Consider the following 21,813-nt stretch of genomic DNA (forward strand, 5'->3'; position numbering starts at 1 on the left):
ACCAACAGCACCAATTGGAATGTGATGATTATTTAAGTTTATTATGTCCATTTAAATTGTAAATCACACAAAGCCCTGACAGAAAGTGAGGGAGTGAGTGTCATCAATGTCCAAGCTGCTGATACAGACGCCACATCTGTCCAGATCAGATGCATCACACTGTTTACCTCATGTACACTGCAGCTTAATTAGTCTAAATGAAATCATGAGCAAATTGTTTATACTTTATAGATTGTTTTCTGCAGTCACAGGGAACATGGAATTAAATAAGACAAGCAATTAAATCATGAGAATAAATGTCTGCAATAAATGATGGGATTGTGAACTTAATGGAGCAGATAATAACATCAAAGCATATCACACTTTGGTGACATTAATGCATCCCTGCATTTCCTGTTTAGCTCTATTGGGCCAATCACATGAAGGCAAAAAATCTAAATCTAAAATATAATCTTTAATACTGATATTAAAGTTTCTGTTAACTTTCCTTTTACTAAGGCATGGTTGATTTGACGTTATTTTGGGGTAATCCAATCAAACATCCAATCCCAATTTGAATTCCTCTGAGTTGGACTAATACACGTAGATAATGCAGTTGGGGATAGCTTTACTCTTGCATTTGCACTAACTCTTCCATACACCTCAATCACAAACTGGCCTAGGCGTTCTGCACATGCTCCACATTTCCCCTGTCAGATTTTGACACAGAAGTCGGACAGCATGAAAGCGTAGCATAGCAGAAGACGGGGTTGATGTCGGCCTCTGGCTATTACCATAAGACAGAGCGATAGTGTGCATCGTATTTGTATCAAAAGTAAAGCATAAAGTATGGACAAAATGTTATTGCTATTTGGCATACAACCAATTTGCCACTTGCAGGGTCAACCAGAAGAAGGTCCAATAGTAACTAGAGGAAGGGGCATATAGCTACCTACCTAATCAGAGTCAGATATAATTCCATCCATAAATTGATTCTCTCCCAGTGCTTGTATCTTGGGACAAGGAAAGAAGGAAATAGGCCAATCGAGCAATAACCATGGGTCAACTTGCATATTAATGAACTAATTGTGTCAAAACATTTTTTATAAAGATCACAGGTGATCGATGTCAACAATTGTCTACTTTCAGCTGTGGGAGTTTAGTGTCGACCTATGAGGATCTACTGTTTGCCAGCTTTGTAGAAAAACCAGGAGCATCCCAGCAAACGTTGCATCTGTATGCTAACTGCTAACCATAATTTGGATAGCAAAGCCCTTTTTAACCCACCATTCTGTGAAATGAGTAGTTTCCAGCTGGCATGGCTTTTGCTTCCTCCTCTTTAGGGCTGATGGGACACTGTTTTCACATGTGCCATGTATTTAGAGCTTGGTTAATGTCAGTCAAAAAGTCATTTGCTGCACCCCCACGGTATTGAGGAATGACCTAAACAGCAAAAACAAGTTTTTTTTCTGATGGAAGTGTTCTGATAATTTTGAATGTTTATTTTCCTTCAGATTCTTGTGGATGTTTAATAAGACTCAACTTTGACACGTTGACATCAAAACATGCATTTTTACTGTTTTAAGCCAAGTTCAGGAAGTCTTTAAGATGTAGGATTTAAAACAGGAAACACAAGCTCCATAATTACAAAGGATTCCATTTTAATCCAATAGTGTTTTTTTTAATGGATGATGACATATAATTTTGTCTACATGACTACTGTTTCTCTGTTTTCCCCTTTACTAACACTTTGATGAGAGCTTCATGGTGTTGACACTGATGAATCTCGAGGCAGATCACTGCAGGCCAGCTTTGAAATGTCACTCTAACTCCAGTCTGTGGCACGCCTCATCTCTCACTCCCTCTCTCTCTCTCTATTTATCTCTCGTCTGTCTGATGTCTGACATGGAATATGTGGAAATGCCAAAAAGGAGTGGCACTCACTATGACAAAGTCATGCCATTTTAAGATATTCAAGTTAGGGTTTAGTCATTAGACAAAACAACATATACACTAACATGCTCTGAATGAGTGAATAATGAAAATGTGAATGAACAAAGACAAACTGGGTAAATGATAAGTTTGTGGTGACTCATAGAGGACTACCCAGCTTGGAAATACAATAATTTACATAATTTTTCTTTCAGCAATCATCAAAAGCTTGCAAAGGAAAATGAAAATCTACTTACTGCTATTTTTGTGTATACAGTATCACCTCTCAGTGTCAGCGATGCATGATGCTCAAGGCAGTGTTGGTCTGGGTGAGAGGGCACATACACAACATGTCCTACAATCCTTTTCATTTGGAAGAGAAATACTGGTATTATTTTATTTCTAATTTGGTTTTGTTCTCTTAAAAACACACTCGCCAGAAACACATTTTCTTATACAAGGAATGTCCGGTGCTTTTCTGCATAGAAATACTGTAAGCAAAGAAATTAAATAAGAAATTGGGAAGCAAGGTAAAAGCTGTGCTCCCACTGTTGAGTATCTAAAAAAATGAATTAAGAAATATTATGAAAAGTATGCATAACTGTATTGTTTTACTGAAAAAATCTGTAAAGTTTGTGCTGAAGCAGTCAAGATATTGCTTGTTATAAAGACTGAAGAAAAATAGTTTATGCAGAAGCGGGTGATAGACCCGAGGTCAAGATGTCATCCTCACTACTGCTTCAATGAACTGACCAAAAGGGTGCAGTTCATCTGTTATTTTACTAGTTCTCACTTACAGTATCACCAAGTCTGCCACTGTTTTCACTATTTGAAACATGTCCTAATTCCTCTCTCTCCTTTACACAGTGCAACATCTCCTCTTTGAGAAAAGGCCGGAGGTTAACCCGAGTCATGAAGCCGTTGCACATCTGCATCTTGGGGGTCTTCGGTCTTTAGGGATCCAACATGTGTCTAATTCAATTGAAAGAAGCCACAGGGGTCAGAGCCCCCACAGCCTCGTGCTAAATAATGAGAGACCAATGATGGCAGACAGAGAGAGCAGACAGGCCTGTCTCTCTCTATCTCTATTAAATGTCACACTGTTAAGTACATTCACCAGCGGCTATATGGACATACAGTACCAATGTGTGTGTGAGTGTGTGTGTGTTTGTTTTATTACTGGAGCTACCAGCTTCTTTATAATTTGCTCTTTTACCAGGTTTTGCTCATGTGTTATTACTCAATTGACTGTTTTCTTAAAGATTATTATTTTACACTTAAAAACCATCGTCACAGTTGAGCAACACCTTCTCTCGGGCAAACAAGAGTTTCTAACAATATTTTGAGTGTATTTTAAAAATAGTGGTTTGTATAACATGTAGGAATGATGATAAATCATTATTCTCTTAATTATATCACTGATCATACCTCACTAAGGTTTGACAGCAAGATGCTGCTGCTGATGTTTTTGATGACAACAAAAACAAACGATGACATTGATTATAATGATGATAATAATACCTTATTACAGTGTTATTAATTATAATAATGTTGTCAACATTCTTTGTAAGAAGTGAACTCATGTTGTTATTAAGGGAACAAACTGAAGTGATTTGTTAAATTACAGCTGCAGAAACTGTTTATTGCAATTAGTCTAATGTAATGAATTTCACATGATTTAACAAAATAATGAAGGTTTTTTTTTTTCTCAGACTTTGGACTAACAGACAGATATTAACAAAAAATATTTGAAATGTATGTCAAAAATAATTATTAACGCCCAGTGTCGAAAATAATGCCAATGCGGAAGTGAAAAAAAAACTGCAGTTATTCAAGTGTTAAATAAAATAAATTCAAATTCCAAAAGCCCCAAAAGTCCCATAGTAGAGCATAGATTATGCCTAAAAAATCCCATCCTGAACTGAGCCTGTCACATCCCAGTAACTTTATTTATGGACTGGTGCCTGACAAAAAACCTGACATTTTGAATAAGGTGGCTTTTATAGTTAAAGTTTTAAGTTGTTAAATGGCATAAATCTCCTCAGAAGATTTTATTGAGCCATGGAACATGAAAAACGGTTTGTATGAAAAAACAACGTATTTCTTAGGATCCCTAATACACAAATTAAACCAATAAAAAACAAACCATTTTTTAAAACTGTCTGCTTGTCTCCCAGCTGTTTGGCCTTTCTAAGCAGTGATCCATCAGTGTGTACTCTGCTGTGGATCTCTGTGAGTCAGTGACTCTGCCTGTGTTGTTACACCTGCTCCTGAGCGTGTCTGCCTGACTTAAGGCCCGCCTCAGCTTCACCTCTTGCCCAGTACTAAGTTGACTGAAAGTTTGGTTGAGATAGCATTTTCAGAATGGCCACCCTCCATCAATGAGCTGCTAAAGTGTGCTACAGAAACCAATGGGTGACGTTCAATGAGACTACATCCATGTTTTAAACAGTCAATGGTCAAAATGCATGAAGAAGGACCCTCATGCTGGCTACTTTACTTTCGCACCCTAACCATGTGGGCTCGCACAATGTCCCTTCTAATACCAGGCCACATTTATTTTGGAAATATCAAACATTAAAAAAATTGTCATATTCAGCAACAAAAAAAACAACAACAAAAAAAAAAAACACGAGTACAGCACGCCTCTAAATCTGTCGGCACCTTTCCAAATCTTACGAGCTCTGCTATCTGAAAAACACAAAGTCACATTCAATCCCTACCAAAGTGTGCCTCCCTATCAGTACACTTCGATGTTGAAATACACGTTACTCATAGCTGCAAACTGTGACATCAACATCACCAAAGCAGAGTCTGTAAGCTGGAGACGATCCAAGATTATGTCACTGAAACGAATGAACCCGAGGCTGATTCGACTGAGAGAGAGAGAGAGAGAGAGAGAGAGAGAGAGAGAGAGAGAGAGAGAGAGAGAAAGAGAGAGAGAGAGATTGTTGGTGGCAATCAATAAGAGTGTCACAGGTTACATTGAGAAAGTCTGAGGGAAGCTAATTAAAGGTGTGAGAGAAGGAGACGAGAGGTTCTGCTGTCAGATGGCTGACAGGTAATCGCAACACCATTTCTCAGGCAGAGAGGCTTTTGAGAAAGTATTGACTGGAACTCATTAACACGCCATTTTAATAAAGATGAGCGATCAGATGCTCAGACTAGTTCTGAGATTAAGAGACTGTCTCTGCCTTTATAGAGGAGTGCATTTATGCCGAGCTACAGCATGTGGTGTTAAAGGTTTTCTTTCCACCCTCTTGTGTACTCTTTGTTATGAAAGACACACTTTGTTTTCGTCCTTTTTTGTGCATAGTATTTGCAAAGATCCTTTGAATCATCCTACTGTTTGTTTGGTTGTGAAAAGCAGATTATACCGTAATGTGCGTCACATTTGTTCAAAAGGTATCCTGCAGCCAGCTGGCAGTAACAAAGAAACAAACTAGAGCCACACAGTGGATGTAGCCTGGAGGTGAGAGAAGAACAATTGGAACCAAAGTCTTTGGCTTCCATCCCTGGACTGGTTGCAAAATAAGGAGAAGTTAGAAATAACAAAAAAAAAAAAAAAAAACCTTCACTGTAATGTTTTTAAGCAAAGCTCTTAACTCTGCAGACAAAACACTTTGGGTTTCTTCAGCATACACTTCTCCAGTTTGTTGGAATGAATAAGAAAGTGCTCTTAAAAAGAAAAAAAAAATAGAAATCTACATGAAACATCAAGTCTTCATTTAGAACCTCACAAGTAGGAATTTGACAAAAACACATCCATACTCTCAGCCATATGTACAAGTAAGTATCAACATTCAAGGACAGATAATTTACAACCTGTAAATGTACATACTATCAAAGATGTAACATTTTACCGCCAAACTTATGAGGGGTAAAAGTCAGGGTCAGTCACAGCCTAGGTCAAACAAACATGTGACCAGGAGACCGGGTTAAATTCACATATTAAACACATTTTCAATTTTCTACTTCTTTGAATCTTTTAGGTGAAGTCATCATCCACGTAATGTGTGTTCGTTATTTAGCCTAGCTTGTAGCTTGTATCGAAGCAGACTGAAATGAATACCAACGCCTAAATATGACCTGTTTAAGCAAACTAGACCACCGCTAACTGCTATGTAGTTATTGTATAATGTCTGTATCAGCCGCCAACGTGTAGGGATGGGATGTCAGATCAGGCAATCGTCAAAACAGCCTTTGTTTACATTTTCTGAAGAAAAGATTGATTATTGATTAATTCATCTGACTGTTAAAAGAAAGACAAGCGATTGAATATTAGAAAATATAATTTACGCATGTACAGATCAAAATCAGCAAAGACCTAGTATTGCTTTGTCCAGTGGTATTTCAAAATTAACACAAACAACCATAACTGTTCTGTTAAAGGAGCTATATGTGAGTAATGAATTAAATCATAAAATGACTCAACTATATCATTAGATGTAAAGAAACCATGCTATGTTAAAATGCTGGCTTCTCTGACAACAATGCAGCAGCCAGTATGTCCTCCTTCTGAGTTTCAATTCCGGTCAGGAATAGTCTGTATTTGTTTTGACCAGAGAGGTAGGCGGTTTTAAGGCACCCCCACACGGCCGTTTTGGACGCCCCTCGGTTCACCATAATAAGAGACCAGTTATCACAGCAAACCAACAGGTGTTGCAGCGATGAAAGCGGGCAAGCTAACTGGTTCAGATATAATTCTACCGGATCTAAAACACCTCTGCATTTTTCTACTAAACGTGGTAAAACTAGGATAAATATTGGAGATGCTTTTGAAATATGGAGAGAGGTTAGAACACAGAAAGGTTTCAAGACCAATGCAGAGCTGGCTAAACACTGAAGCTTCTGTGTATTGTCATGGTAACCCAAATACCCATTTTAAACACTAGGTGTCAGAGTTACATTTGGCGCCTTTAATGATTGTTGCAAGCCCAAAAGACATGGACTATGAAATGTTTTTCAGTGAGCGTAATTTTTTATAACCTGACTGAAGAAGGCTCGTTCAAAATGACTGATGTTACTGATTTATTTGAAGTTAAACCAGAAGTTGTATACTATTTTTTTGTAGACTTTTTATTTCCACAAGTGAGGGGTGTGGGATCTTAAGTGAATGTTGAAATCCTGACCATGATGACAACCGATTCACCTGCCAAACATTAGCAAAGTCAAGCAGAGATCAATTCCCAAGAGTATCTCTGGATCACCTTCATGTATTAAATTATGATTGGTGTTAAGAGGCTAGTAAGTAACCATCATGTGATCAAAAGGATTATGACAGATGTATCGACACAAGCGTATCATCATCCCCTCCAACCCGCTCTATAGCTTTAAACTCGTCAACAGCCCATTTTCTAAACGCCTTTCTTTTTTCCCACATATCCTCCACCTCCCACCTCAACCCCTCAGGGCCTCTTCCACTCGCTGCTTTAGTATGAAAATTTAGCTCATGTCTTTCCAATAAATCTTCTCGAGTAATGATGCCTTAGCCAGGTGATTCATGAGTGCACTGACAGCTCAAATTGCTGGTGTGAATCTCTGGCATGGCATGAGTTGGCCCCGAGCCGCCCTCTCTGCCTGGAGGCACGCAGGGTGGAGAGGTAAGGGGAGGAGCCGGGGCAGGAGCTGCAGGTTTAACCCTGTCACCTGCAGTCTGATCCACATCTGGAGACACAGGCACATCATGTGTGTGTACATGTGTTTGAGGAGGAAAGGAAGGGGGAAAGAGGGTTTGTGTGTTGTAGATTAAAATGTGGGTACATTTTGTATTCATAAGCAAGACTCCCAATCGCCTGCAGGTGATTTTTGTTTGAGAGTAAAAGGTAATTAGGTAATAAATATCTTACATAAAAACAAGGTTTGCATTACACTGAAACAGATTGATCATGTGCTGTATGGGATTAAGAGAGAATAAATGAATCAGTGTTATATCATTCACAGTGATGTCACGTATGTGTTCACAGCTAATGAGGTGTTTAATAATAATGCCATCATTATGTATTATTAATTATTGATTTTAATTATTTAAAGGTACACCTATTAAGGCTTTAATGATTGTGTGTGTTGTAAATGGTGTTATTATTACAGACAAACGAACAGACAGTTAACACAGGACTTTACAAAAACCGTCAACTTTCTAGCAACTTTCAGCTTCTTGTTTTGGATGAGTGGCCCATGGCAGTATCTTCTCTGTTCAGTCTCACTGATGCCATCAGGAAAGTTTCAAACGGCATATGAACACGTAAGTTCAATTTGTTTGAAACTCCTCTGGTCTCGGTGTCTTAAATGTTCGAAAAAGTATTGTATCAGTAACCTTGTTCGGCTAAAGCTAAGCTAAATTACTACAGAGCAGTATTGTAGTAGTGCCTTAAGGAGTGGGTATACTTTCCAGCCCCAATTTTTTTTTTTTTTAAGAGACCAGTCCAGTGGAGTAAAAACGGCCTCTTAACACTTCTGTTGCAAGACTACTCTTGTATATTTAGTTAGCACGTGTGCTAGCCAATTAGAGACAGAGTAGAGAAGGTAATCCCTTCACCAATGTCAGCATTGAGCAAATGGGTATACTCTGTATACTTGCCTATACCCTGCACTACACCACTGCTGGTTATGCTAAAGCTAAGCTAAAATTCACCATAGGTTAATAGTGGTAATAATTTAGTTGATACAGTATAATACAAAGGAAAGGGGGTCCCAGTAAATGCAGTGTTTGCATTAACTTCTTATGGAGCCAAATGTGTGCACTGCATTGTGACAAAAGAACAAAAAGGCTTTTATAGTTAAATCCCCTATTTCCCTTCATATTTTTCCAATTACTTTTTTGTTCAGAGTTTTTCAGGCTCATACTAAAAACATGTTTCCACTAAAACACTTCTTCTATCTCCCCCTTTGTCTCCCCCTCTTCCTCTACTATTCAGTTATATACATGTTTCTGTGTCTTTCTCTGCCACCCTTCCCTCTGAACCCCACCTACCTACAATGTTCTCAAACAGTGTTTGGGACTGAAGCACCCGGGGGTTCTTGTGGTCCAAGTTCCCAGAGGGTAACAGAGACTTAACAGGGACATGCTTGAACAAATGACAGAGGCCGACTGCAGGCGAGCCATCAGATACGCACATGGACACAGATCAAGGACGAGAGAAAACACCACAGCACCACCACAGTTGTTCAGCAGCTTGGCTTTTGGATGTGGTACCACCATGACTGATGCTGCCCTCAGAATGCATAGATGGTTGTATGGCTGGCAACAAAGTTGTCTGGAGGGAAATCATGATGTACAGAAACAGCTTGGGAGATGCAGATGAATCCTCTAGTGGCAGGAACCAAAATGCATTCAGTGACTTAAATGCAATACTTTTATAATTACGAAGACACATTATTTAATTATAATTTCTTGGTCCATTTCTGTGGTATTGTGGCTTGTTTGGAAACTCTCACACTATGCATGGACAACTGAGACGGGCAAGGGAAGGGAGGTGACATGCTTGTCTGGGTCATGAACAACTTCCTTGAAAGAATAATAATGGATACTTAAAGTTTCTTTGTAAAAATAATACTAAAGCTGGCCTGGAATTGAAACAGCCAGTGAATTTACTAAATCAAGCAGGTTTGATGAGAATTATACTGCAACATTACAAACCCTACCTGCATCCTTGTGGTAGCAATAACAAGCTTGCTAAGCTATGGAGAAAGGTTAGTTAGGATCTGTGTCTGAGCTCACAGGCAGCCAGTCTGAAATGCTGCAAACTTTGTTTTTACTTCTAATGCAAATGATTGTTTAGTCACGTTTTACCCATCACTAATAAGAAAGGTGTTTTTCATCACAGAGGTAAGTTAGAACATAAGTAAAAGTTGATATGCCCATGGTGTTAATAATAAAATGTTGAAACTCTATAATACCAGATGGTAATACAGCAATTTTGTTCTGGCACACAGCATCATGTTGTTATTGCTCGCATGACATTTTGCATCAGTAATCCAGTTGGCTCTGAATGTATTTGTTTGAAATTTTAATGTCTTATAAAGCTTTCAATGTACAATGATGCCGATTGGCTCTTAAAAGGTTTTTGCATATTAAGCTAGTTCTGTATATCAGGTCATTTTGCAGTGTACCAAAACTTATTGAGCATATTAGTCAGGATATGTGATTCATTTTTGTGTAAACAAAGCCTCCATTATACACCATTCGTCTATCTTCCCTCTGAATGTAGTTTGTGAACTGCTAACTTTACAGTTAACACAGTGCAGGACTGAAGTTAGGCTGCTGAACATGGACTCAGATTGAGTGTCATGGAGCACAATGTGTTCAAGTCTTATATTGTAAAAAATCAATGAATTGTTTTGCATTAAAGTGATAAAGTGAGAAGTCAGTCTTGTGTGACTTATTGGGAATAAGAGGAAATGCCTCCATGTGTTGACTCCTAATTCTTCCCATACTCTCATTGCCAATAAATCTTGATCATGCACAATCCCAGAACTTTATTAAACCTTTTTACAGTCACTGTAAGTGACTCACTCGCCCACTTATAAAACAGCATCTGTCCTGCATGACAGTCAAATAAGATGACATTCAACTGCTGCCAACATTCTCCATCATCTGCGCTCACTCTGCACTCGCAATTGTGTCATTGATTGTTACTGCATGATGGCATAATCAAACAGATAAAAATAGCACCAGAGTTAAGAGGAAACCGCTACAAAATGCACACACACTCAGCACAGTGTGTGTTCCTTGGTTTTCCGATCGTTTAATCTGCAGGAACTTCAGAGGCAGAGAGGCCACATTGAGCGAAACCACAAGCACCACAGAGTTGTCAAAAGCTGAAAGTCTTGTCCAACATTCGACCGTCTGAGCTCTGCTGGGGGACTAAATGGGGTGACAGAGGAGAAGAGGCTTGGGTGCTGAATTGTTAGTTGCCATTCTTTCTTTCTGCCTTCCAGGTGGTAAGCAGACATATTGGTTTTTTTTTAAAGTACAAGGCTTTTTCCTTCTCCATTTAAATTTTTGTTTTGCCATTTGGGACAACTTCTGGCAGAGTAAGGGGAGATTGAGACTCAGCAGAATGTAGAGTGTCAGATATGCACGAGCATGACTAACAAGCAACACGTTTTCTCATGGAAGCAAAGGCTCTCTCACAGCAGAAAACATTTGTTTATTCAGTTCAGTTGGAAGAGAGAGATTTGATTACAGATTGGTATTATATTGACATTCTCGCATATAATAATAAAATACACATATATCTTTGTCTCATTTGTAAGTTTCAGTATGTTCTAGAAACTTTAATTATATTTTAGTATTTTGTTTGTAATTCTTTGATGTGTTTGTTCAGTGTAAAATGTTTTTACTTGACTATAGCTGTTTTCACACTTGCACTCCTCACTGACAATTTAGAACATTTCAGGCGGACTGCCCTTCAAATCTTCCTGAATCATGGTTCACACATGCACCTCACAGCGGGGAGGCTGTTCCTATGTCAGACTGGAGGGAGTGGTGGTACGGGGGGGATTTCAGGAGGAAGCACATAACGTAAAAAGAACAACGCAGAAGCGGATAATGAAGCAAGACAGTCTAATGTTATGATGACAACGTTTTCCTTTATATCAAGTTAATCAATGCTATCATGTGTAGGTCTACATATTCAAGGTATAAATAAAAGAGCGGACAAGAACAAACTGTTAAAATAAATACTTTTCCAGAAAGACACACTTTGAAACATTCACTCTGACTGCACTATTTGTTGTATATTTCCCCAGTTTTCTTTATTCATTTTTTTGCACTTAGGGTTTGGAGGGAAGGTCCACAGTGGAACCAGACTCTGGGGTCAGATTCTTCCCCTCCCCTACCTCAGGCCAAAAAAAACACGACCTGTGACACCAGAGCTATTCTTCTGGACTTGCGCCATTGTTTTAGCTAATTAATTAGATATCACCTGCTGGGTCACCATAAACATTTAAATCTCCTTGGCGATCGCCTCAGCTGTATAAGGGATGGTTTTGCAATATGGGGACAAATGGTCCAGTGGGTGAAGTCTTCAAGGTCTGCAGAATGAATCGTTTCATGCTTTTCCTGCGAGCACAGCGAACCCAAAGAACATAATGCACAACTCTTGAATAAAAATGAAGCTTTGTGCGTACAGCAGTCAGAAAGAATCAGAGGTTAGGGTCCCACTAAAGACCACCCGTGCTGCAGAACATGCTGCACAAAGTCACTTTTATTGATACAACATAAAGAATTATAACTTCTGTCTTCAGAAACGCTGTCCTTACTGTACGACTGCTGCGGGTAAAACTTCAAATCTGGTTTGTCAGAACTACAAACTACATGCTTTAAACCCATCAAAAATGCTTCTTTGTGACCACAAGAGGAACATGTGTAACCATGATATGCATGTTTGCAAGCACACATGCATGCACGTCCAAACACACATCTGCAAACATATACTTATATTTACTGCATGTGAGTACTTTAAAGGAACTAGATAGGCTGGGAGAAAGAGCGCTATAGGCCGCAAACTGGCACATCGCCCTAAATCTGCACTTGTTGTGTCATTGTTTGACAAATTGTTCCACCTATCGTAAACACAGCTCTCAGCAGTTAGGCTCCAAAGTGGGCCTTCACACACTACACAACATCTTACATCCCATGTTGAACTTCTTTTTAAAAAATTTTTTTTTATTATTTCTGTTCCTGTTATTGTCTCTCTTGCTCTCTTTTTTTTGTGCATGGTCTCGATTTAGGTTTCTTTGTTTCAGAACACACATGACTATAAACACTGACTTACAGTAAAGGCTAAGTTCTCAGTTCATATCATTTTACCGATGATAATGAGGCACATTTCCCCACCACACAGACCATCTGTGAATCTCTGATGAGTGTCTTCTGTGAGAGTATTGAATGCTTTAAACGGACAGCATGGGCATCATTATGTCATGTAAACAGGCCTGGCATCAAAGGATCCGACATCACGCACCCTTGTGGTTGAGCCCCGATGAGACTTGGGATGCGACTGGGCTCTTCTGCTGCTCTTGTTCTGTGTCAGCCACACTGGAATATTTTCCATAGTGTGTTAAAGCGGAGCCAAGGGATGTCAGAGCTGATCCTCTGACTGCTGATCACAACTCTTGAGTGGGTTCAAGCATTTTCGAACCACATTGACGAAAATCATTCATTTTGATTTAATGTTATTCATTCATTCATTCATTTAATTATCTCTTTTTATGCTGTGTCATACTTTATATTCCTCACTGGACTTCAAAGACACTAAATCAGGGGAGCAGATGTGTCTTACTCTGCACAACTTTCACAGTCCAGCCAAAAATAAATGATCAAAGTGGCATGACTAACTTTTGTTTTAGTCTCAGAACAAGTTTTAGGTGTTCTTTTTCTTTCTCTTAAAACTCCTCATCTAGTCCTTTACATGTGTTTGAAGTGTTTTCAGAAAGAAAATCTGATCCTGCTTTGTTTTACAGTGAAGTGTATCACACATTGAGAAAAATACACCCACCCAATGGTAGCAGTTACAGGCATTGGGAAAACAACAACATAGCAATCAGTCTCATGGCTGATGGTCTTGTTTGCTCTTGCAGGTTAAAAATAGGCATCACCATTCATTTCAGTTTGTTTTATAACAAGTTTAAAGTCACTGCAGGAGCTTTGAATAAATAAAAAACTATTGTTTTTCAATTTTAGCTTAGAGGTTCTTTTACACAAAAAATGATCTACATATTTTGTTTTTGATAATTCAGATGGTTTTAACACATAATTTGTGAGAGGAGTCAAATTCCCTTATGTACAGGTTGTCAGAATTAGAATTTTAATTTATTGCCAAGAAGGTTGAAACATTTTTTATTTTTGGTGGAAAACAATAAATACAGAAATAGCAGCAGCTCTCATACTGTCAAGTAATTGGCATAAAGCAAAACTGATAAAAAAGAGAGTATGTAACAAAGAAGTACAATATTTATTTTGGTACTAAAGACCTGTGATGACTGACCCTTGAAGGAAATTGTGCCAACTATGTAAAAATGATAGTTGGACACAAAACATTATTTATCAGTAATGAGTTAAGTTATTGCAATCCCTAACTGCTGTGATTGTTATCATGTGATCGCTGATTACATCCTTACACCTGGGTTAATTAAAGACTAAAAATGGAAAAAAAAAAGATGCCAAAGGCACTGCTGGCAACTTCTAGACCCAGGAGGAATGAGTGTGTGTTTACTTTCACTTCAATACTTCCACTTTGAGTAAACACACAACACGCTGCCAAGATTAGACGATGCCCAGAGTGTTCTAGGATCTACACTTTCATCTGGATCAGAAAATGTAGAAAGACTGGAATCTGGAAATAATATACACAGCAGGTGAATGGACAGCTAAATATAAACAAAAATCCTAAAACAGAAGAAAATGAACAGACATACCAACAAGTATCAGAGTTCAAACACAGTGTGACACACACACGCTCAGGGATAGAGCGCGAGAGAGAGAGAGAGAGAGAGAGAGAGAGAGAGAGAGAGAGAGAGAGAGAGGAATATAAATTGAGTCTTTTGATGTTTTCAATGGAAATCATAGCAGAGAAAGATGAAAAACGTCTTTGATTAGTGCATGCATTATTTCTACAACAGAGTTTATCCCTCAGAGTGTGAGTGAGTCTCGGTTTGGCTGCAGGCCTTACACACTCTCCTCGCACTGGGTATACTCTAACAGACTGCAGCCTCGGGGCATCTAGTGGTCTGCAGGTGAGGGCCAGATGGAATTTAACAATTCTCTCTCTCTCTCTATCTCTGTATCTCTGTCTCTCTCTCTGTCTCTCTCTGTCTCTCTCTCTCTCTCTGTCTCTCTCTCTGTCTCTCTCTGTCTCTCTCTCTCTCTCTCTCTCTCTAGAGACTAAACAAAGCCAGTGGAAGTACTGTAGGCTGGAGATGAAACGGTTAATACAATTAACATTATATCCTTCCCCTTGAGTGTAAATGTGTTTGTTGTTAAATGCAAACATCTTGATATGTTCAATTTGCATAATGATTGGCATTGGTAGGATTGACAATCTGTCACTATTAAATGAAGAAAGGTATTTATTATGTATTTCATATAGCCTCTTATTTGTGGTTGCATCTGCCTTGTTTTAATGGGATTATAAGTATCAACAGAGTGGGGCGCTGGTGGCACAGTGGTTGGTGCACGCGCCCCATTCATGGAGGCTCTGGTCCTCAAAGCGGGCGGCCCAGGTTCTAATCAGACCTGTGGCCCTTTTCCCGCATGTCATTCCCCACTTTCTCTCTTCTCTCTCAAGTATCAGATGGGTACTCTACAATTTTGGTATCCACATTGAATATTGGGAAGAAAGGGAGGAATGAGAACATCTCTATAGTCAAAGTGTCCCTCTTCAATCATGTGAAATGTAGCTTGTGATAATAAGCCTCGGATTCAATATTATTATAATATAAGAAATATTGGTTCTAAGTGTTTTTTTAACACACTCTCCAGTAAAGGTCAGTGGACAAACACTCTGAGAACTACCAAATAATCTACTAAAACAGTTTGGACAGGGTGCCACCCTGATAGTCGTCAGGTCTGCAGTAAACACCTGATGTCTCTGCAGCTGGTACTGAATTGATGATTGCAGTGTGGTAGAAACACATAAACAACAACAATCCTGATCATGTTTGTTTCCATACACTGTGTCTGTTGTTTCGGTTCACTGCTGCACATGTTGCTTAAGCTGCAGCTGAGCCTTCTGCTGCTTGCTGCCATGGGGACTTAGTGGTAAACAGTGACATCTAGTGACCAGAAAGCCATCTACCAGCATGTCCAATTCTTACTGACTCATGTTAAATATCATGATTATTTACTTATTTCGTGCAGCACTTGAAGGCCTTCCATATGTGAAGTGCAACTGATGCAAATAGACCTTATTTCTATGGGGCACACACACATCTCAGTGACCCATTTGGCACTGGTGCATTATGGATAATGTACTTTGTGATAAATTGGACAGCTGCTTCTGGGGGAGACAAAAGGAGAGGAGGTGGCCTAATGGTGGCATTACTGTAATGATAATGATGATGATGATGATGATGATGATGATGATTATACTGCTGTTGATGATGATAACCAAGAGCATAAGAGCACAAGATGATGGGATTGGTGTAATAGTAAAGGTCGACCACTTGATGGCAGCATTGTTGTGGAGTCGAAGGAGTGCATTTGCATGACTCTGAGCGTCCCTGCTAAGAAAAATCTGATGTTGCAACACCTTACGGGTTATTTTTGCGAGATGAAAACCAAGAAGTAAAATGCACAAACAAGATTTGTATTAGTCTATTTTTTCCATTGGTATTTTCTGTGCATGTGGTAGAGAATCCTCTAAAGGTTGTATCTGGAGGCTAAATGTAGCAAGAAAAATTGTAGTTATGGACTTCACCCAAAACTTTGAAGCCTCGAGGTTACATGCATGTGTGTGCATGAATGGACCAACTTACACACAGCACTTTAGCGGTTTTGATTTCTCAAAGACATGCCGTTGAAAAGGATCTTGTCAAAGAAAACTTTGGAGAAGTGTCAGGACAAGTATTTCATGGATATTTTGTTGTGGCTGCTTTTCGTTTTCAAAGCACCGACACCTGCACCCAGATGGCGTTTTTTCTCTTACCATCTGTGAGAGCGAAAGTGTAAAAGATGATCGATATCAGTGGCTACAACACTTCCCTGCCTCCAGATGGCATGATCGTTAAGTTCTCTGCAGCCTGTTGTCTGGAGTCCAATCCTTTCAGCTCCAAATGTTAGGAAGAAAAAAAAAAATTGTACGTTAAGGCAAGCTTGTTACGCTTCCCTTCCTGTACGCTTGTGAAAAAGGGAAAAGAGGTTGTGGGTTTTCAAGAGCCTCTTGGGGATGAGAATATATATTACTAGCCTATATTCCACAACCTATATTTGGCAGTGTCTGCAGAGGAGTTTAGAGTACACGCTTTTCGGATGGTGTGCACCATATGTCACAATTTGTTCTACACAGCTGAGGCTGCTGGTTGTGTGATGAAGTGAACTTGGCTGAGACTCATGCATGCACTTTTGTGTTGTTCAACATCTTGCATCCAAAATGAATTTTTTAAGGTTAAGATTTTCTGTGGATATGATCTGACATTCATCTGATGTTTAGAAGATTTTAAGTTATTTTTACTTGACAGTTTACTTTTACCCCTTACATTTTAACTCAAATTTCTTCATACACCCTGCATTCTTAAAAAAATACCTGTTACTTTGACTTTAATGGATTTAAGGGCGGTTACTGATTTTTTTCCAGTATGCATCATTGTGTGCCAACTTCCCATCAAGAATGGTTTCAACCAAAATGGATGGGATAATTCTACCACAGAGTGTATAACATGAGGACATAGTATTTGTGAGGTCACCCATTGGTTTCTGAAGAGGCATTTTGAAGCCAAACAATGGCAGTCCCCAAATTGGAAATGCGAAACATTATGATCAATCAAAGCAAAGAGTTGGAGCTGTGACAAAGAGACAACTGGTGCGCAAACTCAGCCATTGCCAAATTTATACAAATGTAGGCATAACTTTCAGACTTCAAATAATGAAAACCGATGAATTATAAAAGAAATTGTACCCCCGTACAGTTTTTACCAATAGTGAAATGAGCAAAAGAGACCAAAACTGATGTTTGAACCAGGATGTTAGCATACTAATTTCAGCTGTAAATATGGACATTTTAATATGGGACCTAATGTGGATTGCTGGGTGTTTGGAGCCAGCCAAAATGTGGACACTTAAGGAACTGCAGTTATTTGCACCTTTGCATTGCCTTAGTTTTTCAACACTGGAGGTTGCAACTTTGATAAACAAATCCATTCCATCAGAGCACATCAAAAGTAGAGTAGAGTACAAAATGCTTTTACAGCCGCATGTTACACCTACCCATTCAAACCCATTTGCACACTGAGGGCAGTGAGACCATCAGAAGTAACTAATCCCATTCATGCGCATTCGTAAACCGTAATTTGGGGTTAAGTTTCTTGCCCAAGGACACATCGGATATGTTGCTGTAGGAGCTGGGGATCCAACCATTGACCTTCCCGTTGAGAGAAGACAACTCTACCAACTGAGCCAGAGCCTGATTAGAACGACATGGATAATTTGTAACATCAGGGATGAAAGTGAACCAGTCAACAATGCCAATGAAAACAGAGCTAATGCAGACATGACATTACCCATCCAACTGATTTGCACAGAAGAGAAAAGTAAATGTTCTTGACTGTTTAATTTTCATTTCTAATGAATTACAATTATTTGATTAACTGTTGGTAAGCTATCTTTGTGCAGCTTATAGAAATGTCCACAAGAGGGCTACTCTTTACTCTTATATTCTACATTATAGAGCCCATGCTTTTTCATATTTAGTGGAAAATTATTCAGTACTTCTATCTTTACAAGAGTCTTTAGTAAAGGTAGATGTTCCTGCATTTCTACTGATGTAAATAATGTGTCTACTGTTGCGCCTCTGGGTAAAATACATGTTCATCAGTTTGTGTCTCATGACAAAATGGCATTTTAAAACTGCATTATATTTTGTGCTTGTTTAGAAGTTCATGGAGTTTGTGGATTCACCAGTTTCAGCAGGTTAACTGCAGCGAGAATAATGATGTGGCACTCTTTATGTGTGTTTCTGAGGAGCTTTGTGTTATGTAGCCCCTTGCCAGTGTGTGTCCTGGATACTGTGTGTGCCTGCGTGTGTCTCCAGAGTATTTTTCACCTGTTAGAAAAGAACATCAGAAAAAAAAGCAGTAGAAATAAAGGAATTTCACACAGAGCACAAAGAATTCAGAGAAAAACCACACATTTGATTTTCTATGAGACAAAAGAACTCCAATATTTGAGGGATTCATTTTTAAGTGAAATCAGTCAACAATTCATCTGGACTGAACAAGTTGGCTTTTGTGTCAGAACAGCAGCTATGGAAAAGTAAGGAAAAGAAAAAAAAATAGAGCCTTTCAGAGAAAACAAAAAGCGTTAATTTGTTGGTTGTACATGTTGGTGGAGGATTGTAATGTCGGTTTTGACAAGGCAAGTGTTTCAAGTTTTTCTCTCCTGTCAAGGCAGCAGCCAAACTCTCTGGGAGAACTGTCAGCTCCACGATGTATTACAAGCCAGGGAGACTGGCAAACGAACAGGTGGGGTTGTCATATGTTTGTGAGGGAGTCTGCTAAGTGTTCCCTCCAATTAACAAACAGCTCAGACATTTTCCTCTCAGCAAACCTCTCTCTCTCTCCGTCTGCTTCTCTCTCTCGCTCCCTTTTGGAGAGACACATGACTTGTAACATGTCTCTCTGTCTCTGCTGAGAAATGGCAGATTGAAACGCAGTTATCAGGTAGAGCTGGGAGAGTGATGGCAGGCTACCAACGAGCGCCACGACTCATGCAGAAACTGTAGCACTTGCAAAATCTTCTGTAGCTATCATCGTGATGCTCCTTTGAAAATATTCAGATGCTGCTTTCTCTGGAGAAGCTGGCGGTATGATAACAGCTGACTGAGACGCATGCAACTGGTCCCATGCAACAGTCTGCCAATTAAGTCTGCAGATTCCCTCAGGAATGTATTATAGATACAGAATGCATAACGGTGGAGTTCAACAATGGCAACTAGCAACATTTTCCAGCTCCGAGAGACTGTGAGGCTTGTGCGTAATTAACCTGCTGTAAGTAGTGTAGTTTAATGAGTACCCTGGAAACATTAGTGAGGAGAGAGATGAGTCTGCTTGGTACTTAAACAGGTAGCTAACCAGAGTGGGAGCAGTGACTTTACTCAAACAATGTAAGAAGAGATAATTGATTGTCAGGTTCAGCCATCTGTGCCCTGGCAACATTTCCTGAGCATTTGGAAAGAAAAAAACAACAACTGTGTGGTTTAACAGACTCACTGGGTTTTGCACTGGCAATGGTTAACGAGGAGATACCTGAGTAGTAACTTTAAAGTCTTCTCGAGCACCTCCAAGTCAAGTCTGCAGGCTGTCAGAGTAATGATGTGTCTACACAGCAAGTGTTTCAGCAGCATTTTTTAGACGCTTTCAGACGCTACTCATGTGAATGTCTGACAAATAAGAAAGACACCTATTTTATTCAATCCAGCTGTCTGCAAAGGCTGCATCAGGGCTTGAGTTACATAGTAAATGGAAATGGACTTGAGCTTATATAACGCTTTTCTAGTCTTCTGACTACTTAAAGCACTTATACACCGCATGTCACACCTACCCATTCACACACTGATAGCAGAGGTTGTAATGTAATGAGACCATCAGAAGTAACCAATCCCATTCATACACATTCATACGCTGCCGACGAAGAAGTGGGAGCAATTCTTGCCCAAGGACACATCGGACATGTTGCTGCAGGAGTTGGGGATGGAACCTTCCGGTTGAGAGACGCCGATTCTACCAACTGAGCCACAGCCTCCCCAGTGGCTGTCCATACATAAATGGCATAAAAAGCTTTATTCTAAAATGTCTATTATCTACAATTTTAGTGTGTAACTACAGTGATTGGGCAAAAAGACAGGGCCCTTAAATTGGCATACTGAACCTTTAGACACAAGCCAGCATAGACACAGAGGTTTGCTACTACAGCTCTGCTATGCACTTACCATGCTAGGTCATGAAAGTGTTGTTCTAAAGAAAGACTCTTTTCGGTGTAGAAACAGAAACAAATCACGTCCACTGGTCGATCATTGAGAGGAATTGGTTCATGCTCAGAGATTTGGGGGGGCAGTTGAGTAGTGCATGCAGGAGGATGCATCTCTTGCAATGGTGACTATTTCTTGGTTAATATCACCACAACAGTGAAATACAATCTACTGGTGTCTTTGGGGAGCAGTTAAGAGTACAAATCAGCGAAACATGGTGAAAATCATTTTAACTGTCTAATCCTTGATGCCTACCATGTCCTACTGCTGGCAAAAGTGCTGACAGGAAAGCATGAGAAACATGCATGTGAATCCCAGATAAGCGAAAATAACCATCCCTTATATTATCGCCAGTGCAGTCTGTTTTTGCTAATTGACCATACTGTAAGGAAGCAAACATCCTCTCCAGCTGTTGTGAAGAGACGCATCCAAAAAGTTCTTAATGTTTTTAAAATAAAAAATATTGTTTTGGCTGTCACAGAAACATTTTACCATTTTAAATGACCAATATATTAAAACAAATTCATCCTGGTCACTTATAACCGTTGTTCAACTCACATAGGGTCATGAGGTTAATTTTCAGTTGCTGTCCAAAGATATTAGCTTTGATGTAGGCAGCTTATTTTGCTGTCTTGCTGTAGCTCAGTTTCCTACATCTCTCCTGTGGGTAGCTTTGGTGTATCCATCCATGATATATACCGCTTATCCTGTTCGGTGTCACAGGGCTGTCATTTGGCAGGAGGCGAGGTACACTGGACTGCACTGGTCACCAGTCAATCACAGGCCTGACATACAGCGACAAACAACCACTCACACTTTCTGTCGATTTAAAGTCACCAATTAGCCAAACAAGCATGTCCATTTGCATTAAGCTTTGTATCATTAGAAACCTGGTAGTATTTTTGAATGGTCGTGCATCCCTCCCTCATTTTCCCCTGAGATGGGACATCTTTGTATTTCTGAGTCTGAAAAGGAGCTTCCAGTGACGCAAAATGACAATTTTTTTTTTTTAATGTTGTGTCATTAATTGATACATGCCAATAAGTAATAACAGCTATAGAACAAGTGACCTTCCACATTGACAAGAGCTTGGTTAAAAAAAAAATCCTGTGAACACTTTTTTTCTGCTGGCCGCCTACCGGGACACAAAACCGGCCTGTTGGCAGCAACCGTCTCGCGGCTATATTGCTGGGCACCGAGGATGAGGAGTCCGGGC

Source organism: Labrus bergylta, chromosome 5 (assembly GCF_963930695.1).
Source record: "Labrus bergylta chromosome 5, fLabBer1.1, whole genome shotgun sequence".
Taxonomy (NCBI): Eukaryota; Metazoa; Chordata; class Actinopteri; order Labriformes; family Labridae; genus Labrus; species Labrus bergylta.